The sequence below is a fragment of the Poeciliopsis prolifica genome, unplaced genomic scaffold (assembly GCF_027474105.1).
Source record: "Poeciliopsis prolifica strain line A6 unplaced genomic scaffold, Auburn_PproV2 SCAFFOLD059, whole genome shotgun sequence".
NCBI classification, from domain to species: Eukaryota; Metazoa; Chordata; class Actinopteri; order Cyprinodontiformes; family Poeciliidae; genus Poeciliopsis; species Poeciliopsis prolifica.
The window spans coordinates 1,791,953-1,804,664 of record NW_026562434.1 but is presented as its reverse complement, the minus strand read 5'-3'; the positions used below and the strand labels follow the sequence as shown (position 1 = coordinate 1,804,664).

General features: G+C 35.2%; 1 long non-coding RNA gene and 1 pseudogene across 1 annotated transcript; both read left to right on the top strand.

Moving 5' to 3' along the window:
* Positions 1-3,941: 3,941 nt before the first annotated feature.
* LOC129379602 (annexin A1-like) lies at positions 3,942-7,266 on the top strand (annotated as a pseudogene).
* A 1,369-nt stretch (positions 7,267-8,635) lies between these two features.
* LOC129379636 (uncharacterized) lies at positions 8,636-10,361 on the top strand. The gene is made up of 3 exons (XR_008608208.1): positions 8,636-8,706; positions 10,008-10,139; positions 10,274-10,361. It is a non-coding gene; the product is annotated as an uncharacterized LOC129379636 (long non-coding RNA).
* Positions 10,362-12,712: the final 2,351 nt, after the last annotated feature.

Genomic DNA, 12,712 nt, shown 5'->3' with positions numbered 1-12,712 from the left:
CAACTTACTTCCATAACTTAATAGTTTAAAGACCTCTTAATTTCTTTATTTTATTCTCAGGATTGTTCTAATAAATTTGTTGTTGTTGATGTTTATCTTTATTAATTTGTTTACTATTTTGTTAAAGATCACTGCCCTTTTCTTAAAAGAAAACATTCACAACAAACATATCATTTATCTTTTAGGAAGATTTAAACCTTCAAGATGACTCTATTTTTTTCCAAAACACTTCACATTATAGTTTTAAAGTTCATCACATCATCTTACTCATTAACAATTTTTTAATTTGCAGAATTTTATAATGTTTTAACTCCCTTGCAAAACATAAATGGTTATAGATTCACTTCTCAACTTTCTTGATCTTTTGTTCTCAATATTCAGGGATCTAGAACAACTTTTCAGAATTTCTCCATTGTAGAATCATTAAAAACATTTATTAATGCGTCTTTGTTTATTTGATAATTCTTATATGAACAGATTAGCAAGCAAACAGTCTTGGCTGTGATCACAATGTGGATAAAATATATTACTCTTAATATATTTTATATACTTTTCCTTGTTTTTGTATAGTTCTTAGGTTCCTTTTAGCTATCAGCTTTATTGCTGCATTTGTCCTTTCTCACCAACTTGCAACCTCCCCACAGGAGATTCATAACCAGCACATTCCTAAGTTATTCTGATCTTATCACTAGAACTAACAAACAGTCTTTTTCTCATCAAAGCATAAATTGAGACATTAAATTAGATAATGTCCTCTCAAAAGATCACAGTACCAAATTAGTATTTTCTTTACAGTTGTACATTACTATAAAAGTATATTTATTTTTACAAACTGTCCTAAAGAATTTTAACTAATGTTTGACAAGGTGTTTACCAATTTTTTAGACCCAGCGTTTTGATGTTAAAAATGTACATTTAACATTTCCATATTATTTCATTAATCTCAATTAATTTGCATGCTTAAACAATCCACTCTAAAAGAAAATGGTTCTTTGAACTTAGATGGGCCATAAAACAATTTTGCACCTCCTTCACAAACTTTCCCTCACCTTGTGAAAGGAAGTATTTCATGGCAGCAGGAGAAATCTGCTGTTTCATTCAGATTTTAGCATTTATATCTCAAATTCATCTTTTAACTTAAATTGTTTGGGGTACTTCTGTTTACATTCTTAACCTTTTATTACGCACTGATGTTTAGTCATCAGGACTTGTTCTCACCTTTATATGACAGCTTAAGATGTTGAACTGCTGTTTAGATCTGCTATTCAAACTATTTTCTTTCTGTTGAACCAGCTGCAAGATCAGGGGGATAAGGCACAGCTACAACTTCTGCCTATTGTAGTTCCTATTGTTCCTATTGCCTGTTGTTCTCCTGAACAGACCTGTTGCTCTGTCCCGCTTACTTTATTTTCAACATTGTCTCCTGTTGATTTGTATTTTTATGTTTATCCATAACACTGAGATCATAGCATTAACTTTCTGTCAATCATTTGTTTCCCAAATGTTTCATCTTTCATCTGCACATTTGGAGTTTGTTGTTGCTAACTTTGTAGTCTTCTTTAGCTAAATATTTCAAACAAGGCTAAAGTTTCCTTTTATTGGGGTCAATTTATTAAGTTCTAGTTCATAATTTTTTTTCTCATCCTGAAATTGTTTTGAAACACAGAGTTATCCTAAACTGTAAATACAGCATTTCTCCAGTCTGCAATCAATGCTGAATCAGAGCTGCGTGGGGGTTTATTTGGGCAATCTAATCAATAATCACAGAACAGTTATCCTGCTCTTTTGAGGACATCTGTTTTCCTCCTGACTTTTCTATTTAGTTTCATTTTTGTTTATTATATACCTAATTTATAATCACTTGTAATCATGTCACCACATTTTGATATCTTCAATTGTTTCAAATACTGTTTTTTCCCATTAATCAATAAGTTATTTCAAACTTTAATACCCTTCTGACATCAAATCCCGTAAATATCAGCAAACTTTCCTGTATTTAATCAATTTCTATTTATCCAGAGAGTTACCTCTAGTTTATCCTGTACTGTAATTATCAATAAGTCCTGTAGATCTAATAATATTGATCCATTTTAATAGAGTTTTGTTCATTATTAAAAGAATGTTATTTGTTAAGGGCTTCTCTCCCTAAAGCTCTGCTCTTTATTATTTTATAATCAATTCATAAAATGTCCCTATTGTAATTTTTGTTTTTTATTTTATTCCTCCTTTTGACCTCATACAAAGTACATCATGATGTTTCTCCTCATATTCTGGAGGTGAGGGCAACTCAGGGTATAATCTAGCACTCTGTTCAACATTCTTTTTTAGATTTTTCTCTCCAATCTCTCATCTTTGTGCTACTTCTAACCAAAATTTTACATCACACCCTTCTTTGTATATATATATTTTTTTTATTTGAATTTGTTTTTTGTTTTATTTATCTTGCAGTAGAATTGATTTCTGTATGTTCAGACTGCCATCAAAATGATACTTTGTTATCCATTTATCTAAGTGTTTTATTTTACACGGATCCTGATCTTTAATGAACTTCTAGTCGTTTGATTTGAGACTGTCTATTGGATTAGTTTTACTGATCTCTTTCCCCATTTTTAAAAAATTTTTTAAATAAAATTTAGACCAGTTTCAGACTGATCCTTTGGACCTAGTCTGGCGAGGAGTAGCTGTATATTTTGGAGGTGCTCTTTTGATAGGTTGCAAAGGCACAGAGGGTGTTGCTGCTGCTGCTGCTTCCTCTGGCTCTTGCATATCTCCTGCTTGCTCAATTAATCCCTGATAGGGTCCTGGCATAAATTCATCATCTTCCCTTCTATAAAACAGCACTTTCTTTTCTTTTTCTTCATCTCTTTCTTTCTCTGCCTCTTGTTCTTTCTTTTTCTGCTCTTTTGCTCTTTTTTCCCCTTCTTCTCTTATTTGCCATTTTCATCCACACTCCTGTTTGTTCAGAACCTTCTTTATTCATCAGTTTTTCTTTGTCCTTACATTTTTCTCTTATTTCCCTTCTCAATTCTGCAATGTTTGCAGTGCTTAAATTACCATTAAAGCCATATTTGTGTACCCAGTATGCCAGTGGTTCAACTGCTCCTGGTTCTTGTTTCTCAACTACCTTCCAATCTTTACAAATTCAATCTTCTAGTTTTATTTCTTTTTTCCATTTTTAACTATGTTTTGGTCCAGTGTGGGGTAACACCTGGTGTGTTCTAACACTGGAATATTTTCAGCAAGATGGTGATAAAACTTCCTGTCTGTGGTAAAGTTCACTTCAACTCTTTTGAGTGGAACTTTCTTGCCTACATGCAGCCACAGAGGGTCACCATTTACTTCCTTGCTGTTTTGGTATGAAATCAAGTATCCAGTGATACTTAAATTTCCTTTCACTCTCACATACACACTCTGTTCTTTGTCACGGAATTTAAGCGCCTGTTTCGCTGGACTCCGCCGTCCATTTAAACACGGGTATTAGTCGGGCCCCGTTCCCACAACAGGTGGGGTTTGTAAGATCTCAAACCAGGTGAGGTTGCAAAATACCGAAGCAGGTGAAGTTTGCCAGTCTTCGTCCCAGTAGGGCTTTACAAAACCTCCAGCTAGGTAAGGTTTACAAAGCATTATTTTCTAGTTTTTTTATGATTTATTATTTTTTTCTTCTTTTATTTTTTATTTTTATCACTCTTTTATTTCTTCACTCTTTTATTTCTTCAAGCAGGGAACTCCGTCATCCCACGGACTTTAATTACTTCTATGAGTAAAGGACTCCGCCGTCCTCACAGAATTTAACTGCTTGTTTTAAGTTACCTGATAGTGTCTAGAATTGTCAGGGTTTTATTTCTTCACTTCTTACTCTCTATTTTATTGCAATATCCATCATTCACCACTTCTTTTTAAAAGAAATTCCTACTCACTGATATGTGTCAGTCTTCCCCTGGATGTCCACCAACCCCCGGATCCCAGCCTGTGAGAAAGGACCAGTCCCGGAAAGGGTCTTAGTGCTGTGGCCACAGAAGACTGGCTGAGAAATATTCAATGACCTGAACAAGTTATGTCACAAGAATTTGAGACGATGTTGAGTTTTAATCAGACAGGAAAGCATCCAGGCCACTAGGGGGGAAGTTTTCTGAGATTAAATTCAGGATTCTGATATTTTCATGTAAAAAGTGTGAATTAATATTTTCAAAAAGTCTGAGTTCTAGCTTTTTTGACAAACTGAATTCTGGGAAAATTTTGAATTCTGAGATTAAAATTGAAATTTTGATCAATTAAAAAAAATTAATTGAATTGTTTTTTTTTCCAAAATAATTCTGAACTCAAAGAAAAAATTAACACATGAGGAAAACAGAAATTTTGAGATTAAAATTAGGATTGTGAGTCTAAAGGTAGAATTTTTGACATTTTCAGAAACATTTTTTAAAATTCTGGGGAAAAGCTAAAATATTTTAGATTAATTAGAATTTTGAGATTAGTGGTAGGATTCTAATATTTAGAAAAAAAAGTCAGATTTCAGAGGAAAAGCCAACATTTTGAGATTAGATTAGATTGAACAGGATATTTTAGTGGCCATAATCTTCTTCCATATGGTAAGTGTAATCCAATTCAACATTTACTCTCAGGTTTTCAATGAAAAAAAACACAAATATAAGTCAACTTCCAACATGTATTCTCCTGTTTTTCCTCATGGATACAATATCTTCTGCTTTACAGCAGGAATGTATTTAAAAGCAGTAACATATATTCAGGTCATTAGTTGAAATGAAAGTTGTGTTTTTGTTTCCTGCCAGCGTTCCAGCATTATGCTGCCATCAGCGACCTGACGCTGCCTAAAGCCCTGCAGTTGGAGCTGAAGGGAGACATCGAGGATTGCCTCATCGACATCGGTGGGAAGGCCTGTCACCACAACTCATCAATCTCCCAACTAATAACATGATTAGTTATTAATGCTCTGAAATATGCAAAATATATTCATTTCTAAAGAAAATTTAACATTTTAAATATTCAGAATATTAGAAATAAAACGAAATATGATGAATTGCTCCCTCTAGTGGTGGTTCTAGATGTGGCAGCATTTATAAATCCAATAATTTCCACATTTACATCCTAATCAACTTTTTTACTTTTCAATCTCAGAAAGTTTTTACATTTTTGAGTGTTTGACTTTTTTATTTTTTCAAGTTTTCAGACTAGAGTGTAAACTGAGCATTTCTCAAAATGTTCTGAAATTAATTTAAAAAGTTTGAAAACTAAAATTTCTGCATTTTTTGGTAGAACATTTTTGGAATTGATCTTAAAATTTTGAGTTTCTTGTATAAAATGTTTGACTTCTGGTGCTCTAAAAATGTTTCTAAAAATTATGGATTTTTGGTATAAATGTGCTATTTTTTCTTTTTTTATCTGCAATGGCCCTAATATGTTGTTTTACTCTTAGACTTGGATCCCAAACTGAACAGAAAATGGTTTATTTTTTGTTTGGTTTGACTCCAGCAGAATCCTGCTGGTTTAAATGTTTCTCACCTTTTTGTTCATCTTGAAAAGTTTCTGGTTGAGCTGAACCCTGAAGCTCCACAGCTGGGAGACACAGAAACATCTGGACTCTGTTATTTTTGTCTGTGACGGAGTTTTTATTTTCTGTTTCCTCTTTCATGTCCAGTGAAATGTGCCTGGAACACACCGGCTTTCTTTGCTGAAACTCAATCGGGCCATGAAGGTGAGTGAACGCGTCTGCTGCTCCTAATCCCACTAATAACATGGATAAAATAGGGATTATTCTGGATTATTACGGCCACAGTGTTCATATTTTACCATGTTTTAATAAACTCCTTAGTTTGGAGTGATATGGAAAACCGTCTTGACATAAAATCAGTTTTGTCTGTCTGTAATTAAATTCCAGATGTGTAAAAAAAATTGTTTTTTATGATGCCGTATTAATAACACTGGAGATAGAAAAAGGAAGAGAACACTAATGCTAAAAATGCTCAAAGTTTTACATAATCTCAGGAAAGCTCTGCAAAAAAAGGTGAAATTTGTGATTGAAAAGTGAAATATTTGCTGGAAAACCTCAAATTTTGACTTTAATCTCAGAAAATTGCTAGAAAATTCTTTGACATTTCTGAGTTTGTAAAGTTCAAAATATGCAAGAAAAATTTAAATTTGAGATTCATTTAAAATGATAAACTTCTGAGGCTGAAAAGTTGAAAATTTGCTAGAAAAAGTTCAGAAATGTTTAGTTTAATCTCATAAATGTTGCAGAAAAAACAAAGAAATGTCTGAATTTGAAAATTCTAAACTTTGTTGGAAAAAAACAGACATTTCTATTTATCTCAGACATTTTCTAGAAAAAAATAGGACAATAGAAAGTCGAAAATTTTAGTCTTTTGACAAGAAATTCATTTACAACATGATATATGTTGTATGTAAAATAATCTGCCAGTGAAATCACAACTTTAAAAATCAATATTAAGAAATTATTGACTTAAGACAAGCTCCTATATCTTTATTTTTGAGCAAGATATTGTTTTGTCTTATTTAAAGTGTTTCAAGACATTTGCACTAGAAACTAAACCAAAACCACTTGGTAAGATTTTGAGTTTTTGCAGTGTAGAAAGGACCTTTTGGCAAACTATATTTCTTAGATTGTTGACAGTTTTTTATGCAACATACAGTTTTTGTTACATTAACATAACCTAATAATTTAACCAAACTAAGATCCATGAAAAGGAATCAAAATGTCCAACTCAAACATCATGTGGTCCATTTTGTGCCTTACCAGGGCCACGGTACGAGGGATCACACTCTGATCCGGATCCTGGTGAGCCGCTCCGAGGTCGACCTGCAGAAGGTCGTAGAGGAGTACCGGGCAATGTTTGACAGAACCCTCCATGAGGACATCGTGGTAAAATACGTTTCCCAAACTGTTTCTATGTTTAAGTTTCAAACCACATCAATAATGCTTTTTTATTTCTGTTTTAACAGAACGACACCAAAGGACATTATCAGAAAGTCCTGCTGGCTTTGTGCGGACCGTACTGAAAACCTGAAGACCTGAAAACCTGAAGACCTGAAAACCTGAAAACCTGAAGACCTGAAGACCTGAAAACCTGAAGACCTGAAAACCTGAAGACCTGAAAACCAGAAAACCTGAAGACCTGAAGACCTGAAAACCTGAAGACCTGAAAACCTGAAGACCTGAAGACTTGAAAACCTGAAGACCTGAAAACCTGAAGACCTGAAGACCTGAAAACCTGAACCCCTGAAAACCTGAAAACCTGAACCCCTGAAAACCTGAAGACCTGAAGACCTGAAAACCTGAAGACCTGAAGACCTGAAAACCTGAAGACCTGAAAACCTGAAGACCTGAAGACTTGAAAACCTGAAGACCTGAAAACCTGAAAACCTGAAGACCTGAAGACCTCAAAACCTGAAGACCTGAAAACCAGAAAACCTGAAGACCTGAAAACCTAGATCTGTGAGGAAGCAAAAAATAAGTCAAATTTATGCTCTAATAAAGTTTCTCTTTCTATTTCTGTCTCTTTATTTTAATGTTGCTAGTAGAAAAAAATGCAAGCAGAAAAAAATACAGGAAGAATGAAAAAGTTTGCTTGTTTATCTGTTTCAGTTTGAGATTATATCTGAAAATTGTGTTTAAATGGAGACGTGTCTGATCCAACATGCCTGCAGGAAGGACATTATATAGTTTATACTGAGATTAATTGACACAAATTCAATAGAAATAACTTTTTTATCCCAAAGGGAAATTAAATGTTTTAACTGATATTATCTAAGGTTCTTCAGAGTTCACCAGAAACAGACAACCTTCACTTCCTCCACATGAATATGGTTTTTATTCACCACACAATGTTTGATGCTATTTTGTAGTGTATTTTTTTCTGCAACTGTTTAAAAGTTATGGATGCTATTTGATTGAAAAAAACAAAACTTGTATCCCTGTTCCACATCTCCACTAAAACTTTGCTATTATGAGTCATAATAGTGATTTAGCTGAGCCATAATTATGAGATAAAAGGCTTTACTTTCACTAGATTGGCAGAAATGAGTTTCTTTAAAACGTTGCAATACATTTGCTGTACTAATGATTTAAAAATACTGTTTTTAAACTCCAAAGATCAGTTTTTATTTGTACTTGATGTAACTGACAATTACCTGTCAAGGTAAACTGTGATTGTTTTTTTAGTACAGCAGAAAAAACACTTGAAGTGTGTCAATGTAATTGTTTTAAATAGAATTTTATTTACTGTCACTTACTTTGTTTTGCATTGTAAAAATGTTTTGGGTCAGCGACGGCAACAAAAAGTAAAAAGTAAAACAGAAATAATTGAACAATCAATTGAAAAAAACAAAAAAAAAACAATTAGCAGGTTTTTATTTGACACAAACAAAATATAAAATGTTATGAAATCGTAAAGTTTTAAGACAAAACAATAAATATATTAAAATACTAGAATTCTGGCACAGAGCATCTGATTAGATACAAGAGATATTGTTCAGAGTGAGACCTCTCGCCTCGCTGCAGCAAACAGAAAGGGGCGGGGCTTGGCTCTGATAGAAGAAACTACAAATCAGGTAAGAAGTTATACAACATCTGTTACATTTTCTTTCAGTTTGAATTCATGTTTAAGGTGTTTCCAGTCTGATTGTTGCTCAGATTTTCTTCATCAACCATTTGGATCGATTGAACAAACAGTAAGTTTTATTTTTTTTATCCTACTTGAACTTTGAGTTTAGGAACTTTCCTGCTAGTTTTTGCTCTCTGATGTTTAGAGAACATGTTCACTGCTTATTCAGATCCAAACATCCCATTTTCAAGGAGTCACTGGTTTCATCTTTCATTGTTCAGGTTCCTGAGTCAGAATCCAGAACCTCCTGTAAAACCCGGTGGTTAAATGTTCAGGTTCTCCTCCAAACATCCAACAAGCTGCCAACTCAACAGGTTCTGGTTCTGATAACTTTTTATCAGTCATATTTGGATCATTTAAAAACCTTTCATCTGTTTAATAATCAGACGTCATTCAGGTTGTAGTTTCCCCACCAATGAAGAGTCCAGTTGGTTCCAAGTTAAAACAGATTCTGGTTCCATTGGAACTGAACAGAACCTGAATCAGCAGAATAACAGCAGCAGAACATTTGTGTTCAAACTGAGAGTTATGAGTAGATTTTATGTCTTCAGACGTCAACAGATAAACTTTCATCTGACAGTTCTCAGTCAAACCAGTCAAACCAGTTTGGCCTGTGAAGGTTTGGTACCAGTCTGGTTCTGTTGGGTCTCAGTTTGTTGATCACATTTTCTTGTTCAACTCTTTGGATCGTCTGAACAAACTGTAAGTTTGCTTTGTTTTCTACATGAACTTTGTCTTCAGAAACTTTACAGCCAGTTTGTTATTTTTCTCTCTGATGTTTGGAGAAAATGTTCACCTTTAATTTCAGATCAAACTTTAATCTCTGTTGTTTGAAGGTTAATCTACAGGATTATTGATGAACTAGAATCAAAGAAGATGAACATTTGATGTTTTTGTTCTGGTCTCAACAAATTGATTCATGATTTTTCCCATTCCATCAAACTCTGGTCTCCACCATTAAATTCAAACACAACAAATTTGTCCTACTTTCATTCTAAAGGAAGTAGGACAAATGCTGCTATAGTAAGATGTGTTTAATTCAGTCAAATTACTTAATACTTAATCTGAATTGCATTTAATCCACTTGTAGAGATTAATAATTAACTAAAATCCTTCCTGTTGTTCAGGTTGAATCAGTGAATGTAAATGTTGCTCCATGTCTCCATCTAGTGGACTGATAGTAGAAGTGCAGCAGCTGATGGCAGCTTCCTCTGCCTCTCTGCTGTCTGACTGCATTCACCTGACACTGATATGAAGCAGAGAAGAAGAGCCAATCAGAGGAGGAGCAGCTGATCTTTTTCCAGCACTAATGATGTAAAGGATGATCAGAGTTGATGTGCAGATGAATGATGTGTGTTTCCTCTGCAGGTGAAGCTAGAAAGTGTGTGTGAGCTGATGTGGATTCAGCAGCATGGATCAGTGTGAGGACAGAGAGGAGGGAGTCCCTCCCTCTAAAACCACTCTGTGTGGGGAAGATGAGAGCCAGAGCAAAGGTCAGAGGTGAGGTCACCATCTCTAACTGTCCACAGCCCTTTTCACACAGCGTTCACTATATCAGGCCAGAACAGACGTGGTGATGAAGCTGCTGCTGCTCCTCTTTGCTGATTAAGTTTTAATCATCATGTTTCTGTCAGGATCCATCAGAGACTCAAACCAGAACCAGAACCAGAACCAGAACCCAGCTGTGTGTCCTTTAAGAGTAACAGGTCAAAGTATCGGATCATTAACTTTAAATCTCCTGGATCTCCACCATCAGAGAGGTGAGCTGTTTCTAACTGCTGTAACTTCTGTTTATATCTGTTATTGTGGCCATGTGATGATAAGTTCTGTTGGGTTCTGTTGTCATGAAAACATTGGACTGAATTTCAGGTTATTTTTCTTTTCATACGTCAAAGATGTAATACGTATGATGTCTCCATGAAAACATGTTCCAATAATGAACATGTTACTATGAACACAATAAAGTTCAACTGGATCCTTTGTACAAAAATCAAACAGGTCCGTTTGGATCCACAGTCTCTACCCAGAGCTTCACTAGTTAACAGAATCTCTAAATCTGATCTGATGTTTACCTGACATCAATTTAACCATCATTCATTGGACAGTTATTGACTCCATACAGAAAGAATCTTATAAATCCTCAGTCAGGACTCACTCTTATAAACTATAATGTTGACATGACATTTGGACCAGAAACATTTAACTGTGTTTTATTCTGTTTTGTTTAAGCCTAATTTTTCCAAATGAAACATTCATTTATTTTGTCTGATATTAATATTAACACAAGAACAAATAGACAGAAATTAATTTTATTTCTAGGATGATATTTGCATCTTTCTCTAAAATCTGACAAAAGACAGATTCATTCTGAAATAAAACATTTTCTGTAAATTATTTTTATGATTCCACCTCTGAAGTTCAAACATCATCCAACATGGCAGATTATCAACCATTTCTACAGTGAAACTAAATATTTGGTGGATCTGATTGAGCAGTGGGCTTCAGTGTCTCTAACGGACCATCTGGTTCTGATTGAAGCTCCATCAGATCCTCCTTGGATGGTCAGACTGGAAATGATTCCTGGTTCTGCTCCATGTCAGAGCTCAACACTAAGATCACCAAACTGTTCTCTCAGTCATTTAAACCAACATGTTGGTCTCAGAAACAAATCTTTCTGCTCTTTAAAGAAGGCTGGAAATTATTCAGGAGGATCAATGATCAGGAACATGTTGGAGGATTGGACCGGTTCTGATAGGAATCATTTAGAACGTCAGGTTGATGATCTGCCTGATTCTGGTTTTGGTTTACAGTCACATAAAAATTATCTCAAAAGCAAACAATAAAAAAGTTTCTAATGAGAGTTTTTCTTTCAGGATCCATCAGAGATTCAAACCAGAACCAGAACCAGAACCCAGCGGTGTCTCATTTAAGAGCAACATATCAATAGATTGTCCCCCTGACTTTAAATCTCCTGGATCTCCATCATCAGAGAGGTGAGCTGTTTCTAATTGCTGTAACTCTGGAAACTGAACCAGTAAGAACTCAGATGTTTCCAGTTATATTTCCAGAGGTTTGATCCATTATCTACAGAAATCAGCTGCTCTGTTCTCATGAAAACACCTTCATATCTTTATCTCTGGATGTTGATGATGATGTTCTGTTGCTTCCTGGCTCCATGTCAGACTAACAGTGGATCACATTTCCACTGGGAAATACCTGGTAAAGCCATTCTGGTCCATCAGGACTTGGTTCCTGTGTGCATTGTGAGAGCAGTTCAGCAGGGAAGGAAAGCTTCATGATGTGGTTGGTGAGATCTGCTGGAACTCAACCAAACTGAGCTGATGTGGACCATCAGAGGTTCTGCTGGTTCTTAATGGGATCAGCAGGAACATTAAATCTTTACAACTACTTAGATCACATGATTCACTGCTCACATCCAGATATCACTTCATGGACTTTTACCTTCAGATTGTTTCTGTGAGGACAGATGTAATTTGTTCTCACTGGCTTCCAGGGATCTACAGGATACATTTTAAATCCCCTCTATAACATCCAGGAGAGGATCCCACCAGTGGCGGAGCCAGAGGGGTGGCCGGGGTGGCACTTGCCACCCCCAACAGAGCCCTTGCCACTCCTACTGCCACCCCACTGGAAATGCTCATTTTAAAATATAATACTTATGAGATCGGCAAAGATTTGCCAGGAAAACTGTAATTTCCGACTGTCCCTGAAGGTAGCTCGATGCCGGACGCTGTTCATTGGTTAAACTGACATGTGGTTCCTGCTTGATCCAAAACACATCAACGGCTTTAGAGTTACACCGTGGAGGAGTTTTGCAGGTATTTACAACATTTTACCGCTCAGCAGTAACCGCTGTTACCTTCCTAATGAGAGGCGGCACTTGTCATATATTTCTAAAAAGAAAAAAAAAATGGTTGTGTACCGCTGCATAGTGCCTCTTTTATTATATTAGCCATGCTAATGCTGATAGATCGTGTTTTAGACAGATTCTTTTAACATATGTTTTAGTGACATGCTGCCCTGTAACGTTTTATGTCTCCCAGCTCTTGGTT